Here is an 11905-nt window from a genome sequence, read left to right on the forward strand (position 1 = left end):
ACACAGCCACGTGCCACATGCTACGGCGTCCTACGTTAGGTCTCTACGGAACAAAATCAACTTTCTTTGTTTTAAAGAAAGACGGTTTGAAAACTAAATGAGAACCTGTCCTGATCGCAGTCTATGGGGAAGGTGCTGATCCGTTACATGAGCTGGACTTCATCACCTACGATGTTCTTGATAGTCAAGATAAGAAACGCAGGCTGAGTAAAGGATGGATCAGAGTATGAGTTATTCACAACGCTGTTCTTCCACTGACTTGCAGATAACCTTTAGTGATATAAAAATTACATTTGGATGAGATCAGAGAGGCCTTCATCTAGTCATTTCACTGGAAATCGTTTCATTCATTTCATCTACTTATAAAGGGCAGGATTATGCGTTTTCCAGCCACATAAAAACTATTTTATAGTACAGTTGAGTAACTGTTAACTTCAGTTGTTGCAAAAATGTTACATACATATAATTTGAAGTAAAATTGTAATTTAATGCCTTAAATTCGGGCCTCTGTCTCTATAAGAAGCTCCTTCTCTTTTTGAAAATCCGCCTTTAGGAAGTCACCACAACATGGCTCCTCAGTTAACCCTTTAAGAATGTTTTTACCAGTGCTGCACCGAGCTGTAGCTCCTATAATGAGCTCAGCAGACGCTCAGTTCCACCTTTGCTAATTGCTGCTGGCTAGTCTGAAGGAGCTGAGTTTTCGAGTTGATTTTGGGAATGACATTATAACACGATGTAAAGCTTAGAAAAGCCTTAAATTGATTCAAAAATATGATTTTAATTAAGAAAAACACTTGGACTGTGTGCTATATAGACATCATTAAAGGACAACCGTAGGAAAATAAATTAAGCTGTTTTTATCTGCTAACTTGGTTTTTAGTTTAAGCATCAAAAGTTCAGAACAAAATAAAATAAAACTAAGATGTTCCTGAACTTTCATAAAAATGAATTAGATTTCAGAAAAACATAATAAAGCAGAAAAACAAACAGGATTTGGGCGTCTAGACTAAAGATTTAGGCTGTAAACATGTTCTATATTGATTTCAAACATAATGATGATTCCTTACTCTGTGCTTTACAGCTAGCTCTTTCACCTCTCGATCCAATGTTATAGGATAATTGCTTCCTATGCCTGTTGAGTAAAGTCAAATCAGGTTTATTTGTAGCATATTTCAGAAACAAGGTAAGTCAAAGTGCTTTCTGTCATCAAAACATACAGTTAGCAATTATGAAGCAAGCAATAAACATTAAGTTTTGTCAAAAACGTCAAGAAAATACACATCAAATATGTCGATCAATGTCGAACTTAGTTCCACTCGAAGGCAGCTCTAACAGGTGGTGATTTAGGTTATTGTTCTGTAACAATGGAATAAAACAGAGGCTGAAGAGGCTCAGTGTTAGACATCCAGCAAAGTACAACAAAACTGTCATTAGAAAGTTAAAGATCCGCCGTCAGCGGGTCACCAAACATAACTCAGTGCAGCTCTCTGCTAACAGCCCCATAAGCATCGAGTTCATTCCAGATGGATCTGCTCACACGTCTGATCACCCTCGCATCTTTGTTTCCATGGCAAAGACACCTACGAGAGTGGCTTGTGAACAAGCAACAAATGACAATGACCTCAGCGGCACAGAGACATAAGAAAAAAGTCTCCTATCAGACTGAGATTAAAGCCATTCATTAACAGAACCCGTCTTTAGGCAGTGAGTCATAAACTCAGCTAGAAGAACTACTGATTCATTTGATTATTGTTATTAGATTGGTAACTTGCTGGCAGCACTTGTTAGATAAGCAGTCTGCTGTCTGGCAGCTCCAGGCAGGGGGTCATCACTGCAACCCAACCTTCACGCTGAATGAACGAGGTGGGGCAACACCAGGAAACATGCTAGGGGTTTGGACATGGTTTGTTTTAGAAGCCTTGAGGGATTTTCAGACATCACAGTTTGTGTCCTACTTTTGATTGTTTTTTCCCTTCCCCATGTGAACTTTCTTTATTCCCTAAAACATCGTATGTCTTTCTATGGACCCACTTGTTCCCTCTAAGGCGATGGTTCCAGATTCTCGTGTGACATTCTTATGTGGCGTTTGTGTTTTGATTTTTCTTTTTGTGTTTGTTTTCTGATTTCTCAAGAGTTGTTCATTATTGTCATTGTGGTCTTGCCATACAGGTTCGCTCCTTACATGTCAGTTCCTCCATTAATTGTCGTGTTTCTGTTCTCTAAGCGTTTTGGTTTAGGATTTTTTGCTGATTTTGACTTTTTCCCTTTTTGGTTTCTAGATATTTTTTATTCACCTTCCTTCATTTGCTGGCCTTCTGCTGTTCAGCACTCCCCCTGACTAAACTCACCCAATCTCTTTTTCAGTCTTCTCTCCTCTTTACTTACTTCTCATTGCACTATTTTCGTTTCTTCTGTTGGGTTAGGATTAGGGCTGTTGCTTTTCATCTCCTCCACCATCACATCTGCAGCTGAGTCCTCCAGCAACCACTCACTATGTGATTAATACAAGGTAATCATCATAGCTTCCCATTTTTCTCAATATTCTTAAATATTCTTCTGACATGTAGCCACATTTTCTCCTTAATAAATTAAAAATCTAATCAAATTTTGTTAAAAATGCGGTTTACATGTTTATAAAACAGCATTTGCTGACACCACTGTGATGTTTCTGAAACCCCAGTTATTTTAGGCTCATCCAGGGAACAGTTAATCGGGATTTACACTAAGATGCCAGCAGCGTTATCTGCTGCACATATGGCTTTAACTGCTTATAATCTTCAATAACTCATTTTAAAAGCATCAAATGCATGCATGCAGTTCCTGACACTTGTTTTAGTCTTACTTTTTCAGATTAAAAGAAGAAATAGTGATTTTTGTTGTTGTAGTTTTGTTTTCCAGACTAATTAAACTCTCCCGTCCTTTTGGCTCTGGGTGTTAAAGGTCTGTCGGTACGGCCTCCTGTAAACACCGACACCTTCCTTCCTCCGTCTACCTCCACACCGAAACCCCTCATCCTCTGACGTCTTTCTTTTAAAAAAAGAAAAACTTCGAAGGACTTTTATTTTGTAAGCCGCCGGCGTTCCTGCTCACATCCTTTGGATCCATGTTTTGCATTCCAAACAAGCAGTGTTTTATGGCCGCTGGTGTCAGCGGTGGGGAAAAGCCAGAATCCAGACCCCGTCTGCTGAAGCCATTAGGCCGTTGACGGACGGCCTCTGAAATGTTTTACTGTCACAGGCCTGGTGCCCAGGAACTCCCTCCTCCTCTCCCACACCGACCCCCTCCTGACTGTACACACACACACACACACACAAAACACACGAGAGCACTGTAGCGCAGCTGCGTGCGGAAAATGCGCCCCACTGATACTTTGTTGGCTTTGTGCCCAAAGTTTTTTCAATAAAAAACAAAGTATCACAACTGGAAGCTTAACTTAGCAGCACGTTTGACTTGTGTACATATATGCATATATGCTGTCAGCACCTTCGACTCTAAAAGCTACAAATGGGACTCCCCCACCTCCAAAACCTTATTTATGTAGCATCTCTGCTCTGACCAGAGAGGAGACCTTTGCGACCCTGAACCAACGCGGCGAATTGAAGGATCGGTTCCCACGAGCGGGCATCTGGGGGGGCGAGAGGGGGCGGAGGTCACGTCGCTGACCACTCAACATGAATGGCGTGCTCACCTTCCGAGTGAGCGGCGTGGAAATCCGAGCGTTAAACGCTTTCGCAGAGAGCCGCTTGCTCGCCTCTAATCCTCGGGCCGCAGGGGGCGGGCTGAGCGCGAACACATGCCTACCTACAAATTGGTGGTGGTTTGCAGCTTATGTAAAAAAACAAAAAACAAATCCTCAGCGTAAAAAAACGTGACTCACTCGTGTTGACAAGCAAAGGAACAGCGTTGAGGTAGTTAAAATCCGAGCGGTGCAGCATCTGCAAGCACTACAGCGGCCGTTGTTAATTGAGATCACGGAGGCGCCCCACGGTGATGCATGCCTTCCTGGAAGGCTCGTCCATTAAAAACAACAAATTTTCTTCCAGTAAAAATACCAAAGTTTTTACTCAAACATGATTTAGCAGTTTGAGGTTAGCACAAGGAGGCCTGGTGATTTAGAGCTACTAGATTAGGAATGATTGCTGCAATGAATGTAATGAATAGGGGCAACGGAGGGGGAGGGGAATAAACGGTGTTCAACTTAAATCCTATCACTCTCTAAAAAGGTTCCGAAACAGTCATTCTCAGCAGACTTGTCATGGCTGGAGCTCCAGTGTTTGTGATACTAAACAGGCTCCAGATGTTGAAAAAGAGCAGAGGGCAACGGAACGAGAGGCCTGACAGCAGGCGGGAGACACCGCCGGGCCCCTCCGGACCCCACAGGGGGACGTGACGAACCGCCGGGTAACATCCGTCTCCGTCTTTCAACGGAGAGTCGACCGCGCTCCCTTTCGCCACGCTGCAGTGGATCGTCGAAGCTCTTCCCGTCAGCGTTCCTCCTATCCATCGCACAGCGCTTCTGCCAATTCGACTCTCTCCGTCGCCATTTTTTCCTCTGATCTCTTGCTTTTAGTCTGTGTCTCGTCCTCCTTCCTCTCTCTCTTTCAGCTTGGAGTGCTGCTCTCCACTTCTTCACAGGCAGGCCTCTGTCTCTGCAATACAAGAAGGATTTATTTACTGGAAACATAAATGCAAATGAATGCAGGAGGAAAGTTTATTCTCACTCAAAGCACTGGCTTGTTTTTTCCTTTCCTGGAGCTCTCGACTGCCTCCATCGGCCGTCCTTTCGTTCCTGGTACATTTAGATCAAAGCTCTGAACTGTCTGAGAGCCTGAAATCAAATCAGTCAAAGTGTTTTCTTTTTGTTTTGTTTTTTTTGTGTGTGTGTGTCAGCATTTGACGTTTATGTCCAAGCAAGACAGATATAGTAAAACGGGATGCTGCTACGTTTATGTACCCAATGAATTTTTCCATCACAGGGATTAATCTGTGCAGTCACACTCTGGGCTGCAGCCGGAAAACTGTGCGACGCTGCCCCCTACAGAGACAGAGAGCAATATTCCCACAGCATCCGTCTCTTTTGCCCCCCGTTCAATATTTCATTTAGTTTTTTAATGAACACGGATCTATAAATATGGACTCCTCCGACGACAAATTGTTTTCCAAATTGAACTGAACTGAGCAGAAGAAATAAATTCAGGAAGTAAAGGAGATCAGCAGTGAGTTTTCAGTCAGTGCCTGTGATGGATGGTTTAAGATGATTTGTCTCGGTGTGATGTGTAAAATAATATCTCACAACTTGACTTGGAACTTTGGATTTGAGGCTGTAGACGGGAAAATGAAATTCCCGACTGACATGGAAGAAGACTTGTAAACGTAATTTAAATAATTTACTCCACGTTGCGCTTGTACTTTATTGATAGAACATTATGTATGCTTTGATTTCATTGTTTTTTTTTAAATGACAGAAATTAATTCAGCTTAATTTTAATTTCAACATCGCAAAAGTCGCTCTTTTAAGAGCGACTTTTACAGACATTTTTTTATTTTATTTTATTTGTAGGTCTAGACTGTAAAATGTTATAAGAAAAGGAAGTAAAGGACAAACGTTTAGGAACCAGATGCATTCATTTATGACCTAAAGTTATTTTTGAGCTTTTCCAACACTTTATTTTGTTGGCACATTTGTTAGCTTCTCTAAAAATGTTTCAAGTGGATCTACAAATAAAGTTATAAAGTGATTTTTGTTCAACGTCAAGCTTTGTGATGTACATGTTTTGGATCACGTCTAACACAGAAACATTGTTAATACGTTTTATATATTTTATGTATGTTTTATATTCTGTCTTTGTGAGAATCTGTTTGTTGTTATTGCCTGTCACATTGCTGCTGTTACACAGAAATGTGACAATAATATTTCTGTTCTATTGTGTAAAGTGGATGTGTAATGTCTTCAATATCGCTGAAAATTCAAAACTCCACACACATTCAAACAGATTCCAGCTAAATTAACAGGAAAGACCAGGAAAGACCATTGGGCCGCCCCACTGTTGGAGAAGCTTCACACATTCAGCACGCCTGGTTGAGTGAATCTTCGTAAGCGCAGACAGAGTGTCTGAATTGCTTAGCATGAAATCAGGTTTTTAGCTCAAATGTAAGCGGCATGCATTCTGTCGCAGTGGCCCGTCGGTGTTGTAACGATCAAACCACAACATTTTTCAGCACATCCCAACCGCCTATGGGTGTGGCTCAAATAAAGTTCATCAGATGCATCAATTTCACATGCTATTGAAATGTACAGCGGTGAAACGGCTTCATTGCGTCAATTTCAGATATCCCACTCGAGGTCTGCGTGACGTCTGTGTGCTTGAACGCATCTCTGCCGGGTCAACGCTCTTTGATTGACGCCAGCATTTAGAAAAGATTGCAGCTCATGAAATCCACTGTCTGCCGACCTGCAGAGCATGGCCGGACAGGGGGGCTTGATTGAACACTTCTTTTCCTCCTCAATCCCACCTGATTACTTCGCCGGCTCTCTCTGACCCAGCATCGGAGTAAGTCAGTCAGGCCCATTGTGACTAAGAGACTTCAATCAGAGCGGGCAGCCAGCACCGTAATGACTTCCATCGCTTTGAGGAAATAGGGGCATTTTTTTTCTTCATGGTTTTTGACTTTGTAGCATGTGGGGGGGACACACCTTACACACAGGTGTGCATCGGCTCACAAGTACTCACACACTTTTAGGAGACTTTTAGCCATCCAAGGCTCCTTCATGTTCCTCCTTTCCATTTCCCAGAGAGCTACCTTTGAATGCAGAAGCAAAGCAGGAACAAAAACAGGCTGCAAAGTGAAGCCGCTGGCATGTTTTTCATTTCCTCCTCACGCTCAAATCCATCCAATTATCCCCAAGAGTCAGAGACACATCAACCCCCTGCAGACCATCCCGCAAACTCCAGGGGTTTTAGTCAGGAACAGTAACTATAACCTTTGAAAGTTAGCCAAGCTGATTTACACATAAACCTGCCCGTTAAAAGTCTTCTCTCCACATTGCAAGTGACGAGAATCGCCATCCAAGGTATGTCCAGGAGACGCGACTGGACAGCAGAAGGAGTTGCAGTGCATCATATCTCCGTCTGACAAATATTTTTACATACCGACATTCACGGTCGGCTGCGGCTCGCGTTGTGTTGGTGGTCAGAGAGGAGACTGTTTACGGTCACGGTAAACTACTGACGGTCATGTATGCAGTCATCAAAAGACGCCAAGGCTAGCCAAGGAAGTTTGTGTTGCTTCAAAAAAAAAAAAAACCCAAGACCAGATGTTCGCAGAGTAAGAGGAGGCGGAAAGACAAATATTAGTCTACTGGAAAGCTCGGAGGAGGGGCGGCTCTGGGTACAAGAAACATAAACTGGGACATCGAAATTTGGCGGATGAGGAGAAAAAGGGAAAAGGGGGCTTTTAGGAAGAAAGTCTGGGTCAGAATACCCTGGTCAGCAGGTTGAAACTCTTCAGCTGCGGGGACACAAATATGTCGACCCGTTGCTGTTACCGCTAAAAGAGAGCAGGAGGGTGTAATGTCTTCATCTGCCACCTTTTGTCTTTATCTTTTATGCAGAATAAAAACAAGTCAAGTCAAAGTTGTTTTTGTGCTAGAGAGAAAAAGATAACCAAGTCAAACATTGTAGAAGGACATTTATAACTGAATTCACTTTAACAATAACAATAACAATAATAAATCAGAAGTAAATGACACTATAAATTGGTTACAGCAGGAAGTGCGTTGATTCGAGTGACATGTCTAGAAATAAAGGGAAGGTGATTTATAAACGCTTTGGTCAAAGTAGGTTAGGATGCCGCTTACCAAGAGACTTAAACACTCGTTTTGTTGATGGATTAATGAAACTTTGCCATAATCTGTCAGGCATTACGACCCATACACAGCTTTACTCTTTGTTACCTCGACATGATTAGCTTCCAGTACGCAATAACCACTGGAACCTCAGTTAACTAAACTGAATAAATCAACAGGATAGAATATACTTTCTTTAAAGGCTAGAAAATGTAAAAAGTCTTTAATAGTTTGTTAGATTTGTAAGATGCAGTTTGGAAATCAAAATCTCCAACAGTTCCCTAATGTTGAATCTGACTGTGGCTGCATTTCAGCAAAAGTTGCTTCTCTCGATGCGTTGCAATTTTCATGAACATAACAACTGTTAAGAAAATTTTGACTGAGTTGATGAAGGATGTGTGGAGTTGGGCTTGCTTGGAGACATCTGGACTCCCCTCAGTATACCGAGACTTTTGGTGAGTAATGCGACTTTCTGTGATGTCTTAAGAGGTAACGTTTCCCCATACATACAGCTTTGCAACTGGACAAGCTGCAAAAAAAACAAAAAACAAACCAGAGCGGCTGAAAACTGGAACAGAAAAACGGGATGCAGAAAGGAACGAAGACGATGTGAAAAAATATGTGAATCCGGTATTGAACGGTAGAAAGTCAGGAGTTTGAGTGACAGATCAGGTGAAACACATGAGGACAATAAGGCATCGCTGGTGAGTGGTGAGCATGAATAGCCTGGAAACGGCCAGGAAGCAGACTACTGACATAAGAGAAACTAAGGAGAGCAAAATAAGACAGGAAAGGAACACTAATCTAAGAAAACTAAAAACAAAAAAACGCACAAGTACTTAAGTATTTTATTTAAATTATGATGATTTTTCTCTCTCAGCTAATGAAAACAAGAAAATTGGAACCTACAAGGTTACATTACAATAAAAGAAAAGTCAGAAATGAGAGAATAAAACAGTTATTTGTCTTGAAAAATGAAGAGGTAAAAAAAATTCTTCAATTCCACATTTTTGAACGTGTTGTCATCAACATGTGGATTCTCACGGTTCCACCTGGATTATCTTCAACACCACAGTTGCAGTCGGCATCAGTTCCTAGCCCACATGCAGATTTTTCTTCCATGTCGAGATCCGTTCTGTAGGTACCGGTCGTGTCCAGAGAGGAGCCTCCGGTCAGGTGAGCCAGCCTCTCTCTCGTTCTCTCTCTGCCTTTCTGTCAAAAGCTCAGAGTGGTAAACGACTCTGAATTTAATTCGCAAATAAAAGGGACAGGCTGTCACGGTGTAATTCACCATGTCAGGGCAAATCAAATTATCCCCGAGGTGCAGATGGCGGTGTATCCATTACTACAGTTGACCTGGTACTTGTTATCTGCGGCCTCCTTATTTCCCTCCTCTCCGATTGATGCGGGTGAAAGCGGGTGGAGAGGCGACGATAAAATAATCGTCGACTGATTAGAAGCGACTTTAACGGCGTCACTTCGTTCACGGCAGGAAGGCGTTCCTGACGTCCAGGTGAACAAAATGGATAACAATCCAGGAATAACCGCCAACCAGTGTTGTAGTACTCGAGTTCGGTCTTGGTCTTGAGACCGTTTTTTGATGGTCTCGGTCTTGTCTCGGTCTCGGGCGCTGAGGACTTGGCATTTTATTTCAAGACCAGTCGAGACCGCAACTGTGAAAATATCACTAAACATACAGTACACTATCCAGTTTATTTGTTAACATCTTTGCTTTCAGTGGATGCAAAACGCACCGATTAAAATCCAAGCAATTACGTGTTTCTGTTCCCCCTCCTCCTCCCCACCTTTCGCCCGCGGCGCTCTGAGACATGCGCAGTGGTTTCCTCTCAGCGGCAGAAAATGCTTGTTTAATCGTCAGTAATATAATAGCGCTGCATAAATCATAAGAAATCCGATGGCCACAGCTAACTCAGCAGCGCTTCGCTTTCACAGACGGTGGGGACAACGTCTAACTTTTTTCGTCACTTAGAAAAGTAGCTCAAAGACAGGTAAGCTCCGTTGACGTGATGTTAGCAAAGCTAGCTGTACAGAGACACATAAGCATTTGTGATGGAAAAAGTTGTCACTCACTGCGCTGAATTATTGTGCGGAGGTGTAGACTGACTTGTCGCATATATGGGACAACGCTGTGTCCAAAAGTCTGCAATATAGTGATGTGACATTCAGGAACAGTACAATTAATCTGCTCGTCTCTTTACTTATTAGATAGGACTGGAGTGTCACTGAGAGTCGTTCTATGGACTCTTTGCACCTCAGCTTCCGCGTTTGGGGAAAAGCGGCTCGATTGTTTCCGATCTATTGAAAATGGCCTTTTACACTAGGTGCTGCAGTGCTTGGCCAAGGTTTGTACATCGATCTGAAACCCCAACAAGTCAGCTGGAGAAAGGTTTTAGATGTTCCCCTCGTTACACATTCACTGATAAGAAGGTGAGTTTTACTTAAACTTTGTGGCTAACATTAACGTTATAGGCAATATTCTCGGACATTGTTCTTGTAAAAATGTGCTATTTAAGTATCTAAACATTCTAACGGACAATTTTTTTACCTAATTTTCAAGTATACTGTGTGTTTATTGTCGTTAGTGTCACAGACTAATGGGGTTCGGTTAAGGTTCGGGTTTTTTTTACTTCCGAAGCCTGACGGAGCTCAACAAGCCTCATAGCTTGACAGTAGCGCAGCTCTGGTGTCAGAGATCTGGTTCAGCTGACTGTTCAGGTTCAAAGTTGCTGCTTTTAGAGAAATATGACCGTGTTGCTTCATGTCTCCGTGTTATTTCGTTTTATTACCTTTGCAAGTTTCTTGTGAAGAGCTCAGGACGGTGTTTACATCAGTGTGTACAGGCGGATCAGTTGCTCGGCTGTCTGGCTCTGGTCTGCTCTCTCGTTCCCATAAACTCGCTCTTTCAGGCTGAATACAGAAGTGATTCCATGGAAATAACTCAGGGAGGCTCCTTTATTTACCATCCGTTTCCCCCGGTAGTTTTAGGGTAAAGAAGCTGATCCGGAGTGAAGTGAAGGCTGCAAACTTTGTGTTGTGCAACGTTACCTTTAACTGGTAGTGACAAATATTTACAAGCCACCATCTTCTTAATTCAGGATCGCTTGGAAATTAGTGAAAGCTTTAAAGCCCATTATATTAGGAAGACAACAATGTTAATAGTATTGTTTTTTTGCATCTGAAATACGACTTAGTCTTTTCTACCAGTCATGGTAACTCAAAGTGGAAACAAGTTAGCCGCATTAGCTCCTGGAGATGTGACGTCAACGCCATAGGTGCAAAGAACCCATTGTGCGGAGATGTTGACTCGCAAATATGGGACAACGCTGTGTCCAAAAGTCTGCAATATATTGATGCGACATTCAGGAACAATATTTTCATCTGCTCGTCTCTTTATTTATTAGATAGGACTGGAGTCGTTCTATTAGATTACCATACGCTGTCAGAACAGCATACATGCAGTGAGTACCATGTCTGCGCATGCGCATTAAGAAGTCCGACAGTCAGAGGAGTTGTCAGTTCACCATATGCAACAAGTTATGACGAAAATAAGTCATTAAATTGTTTTCAATGATAACTATATAGATATACATGTGTTGTCATGGTTTCAAAGTGTATTTAAAGCAGACCTGGCTGCAACTGGAGTCAGCTACAACACACGCCCGTGTAAAACTCACTTAGCTAAGTCAGGATGCCATACAACTGTTAATAACAAAGTGTATGACGATCTACGTCATGATTCTGTGTTGCTGATTAAATTAAATCTTATGGTAATGACGTGTCTGACAGATATTGCTGGTGTTCTATCAGATAGCCATACGCTGTCAGAATAGCATACGTGCAGTGAGTACCATGCCTGCGCATGCGCATTAAGAAGTCCGACCATCAGAGGAGTTGTCAGTTCAGCATATGCAACAAGTTATGACGAAAATAAGTCATTAAATTGTTTATAATATGATAACTAGATAGATATACATGCGTTGTTGTGGTTTCAAAGTGTATTTAAAGCAGAGTCTAGCTGCAGCTGCAGTCAACTACAAC

At 42.2% G+C, this 11905-nt stretch overlaps 1 long non-coding RNA gene across 1 annotated transcript; it reads right to left on the minus strand.

Annotated features, from left to right (window-relative positions):
* Positions 1-1140: 1140 nt before the first annotated feature.
* LOC106952482 (uncharacterized) lies at positions 1141-5396 on the minus strand. The gene is made up of 2 exons (XR_001426000.1): positions 4722-5396; positions 1141-4649 (listed from the first exon to the last, which is right to left on the minus strand). It is a non-coding gene; the product is annotated as an uncharacterized LOC106952482 (long non-coding RNA).
* Between the last annotated feature and the right edge of the window lie 6509 nt (positions 5397-11905).

This window comes from Poecilia latipinna, unplaced genomic scaffold (assembly GCF_001443285.1).
Source record: "Poecilia latipinna isolate Pla-1442-1.1 unplaced genomic scaffold, P_latipinna-1.0 Scaffold520, whole genome shotgun sequence".
NCBI lineage: Eukaryota > Metazoa > Chordata > Actinopteri > Cyprinodontiformes > Poeciliidae > Poecilia > Poecilia latipinna.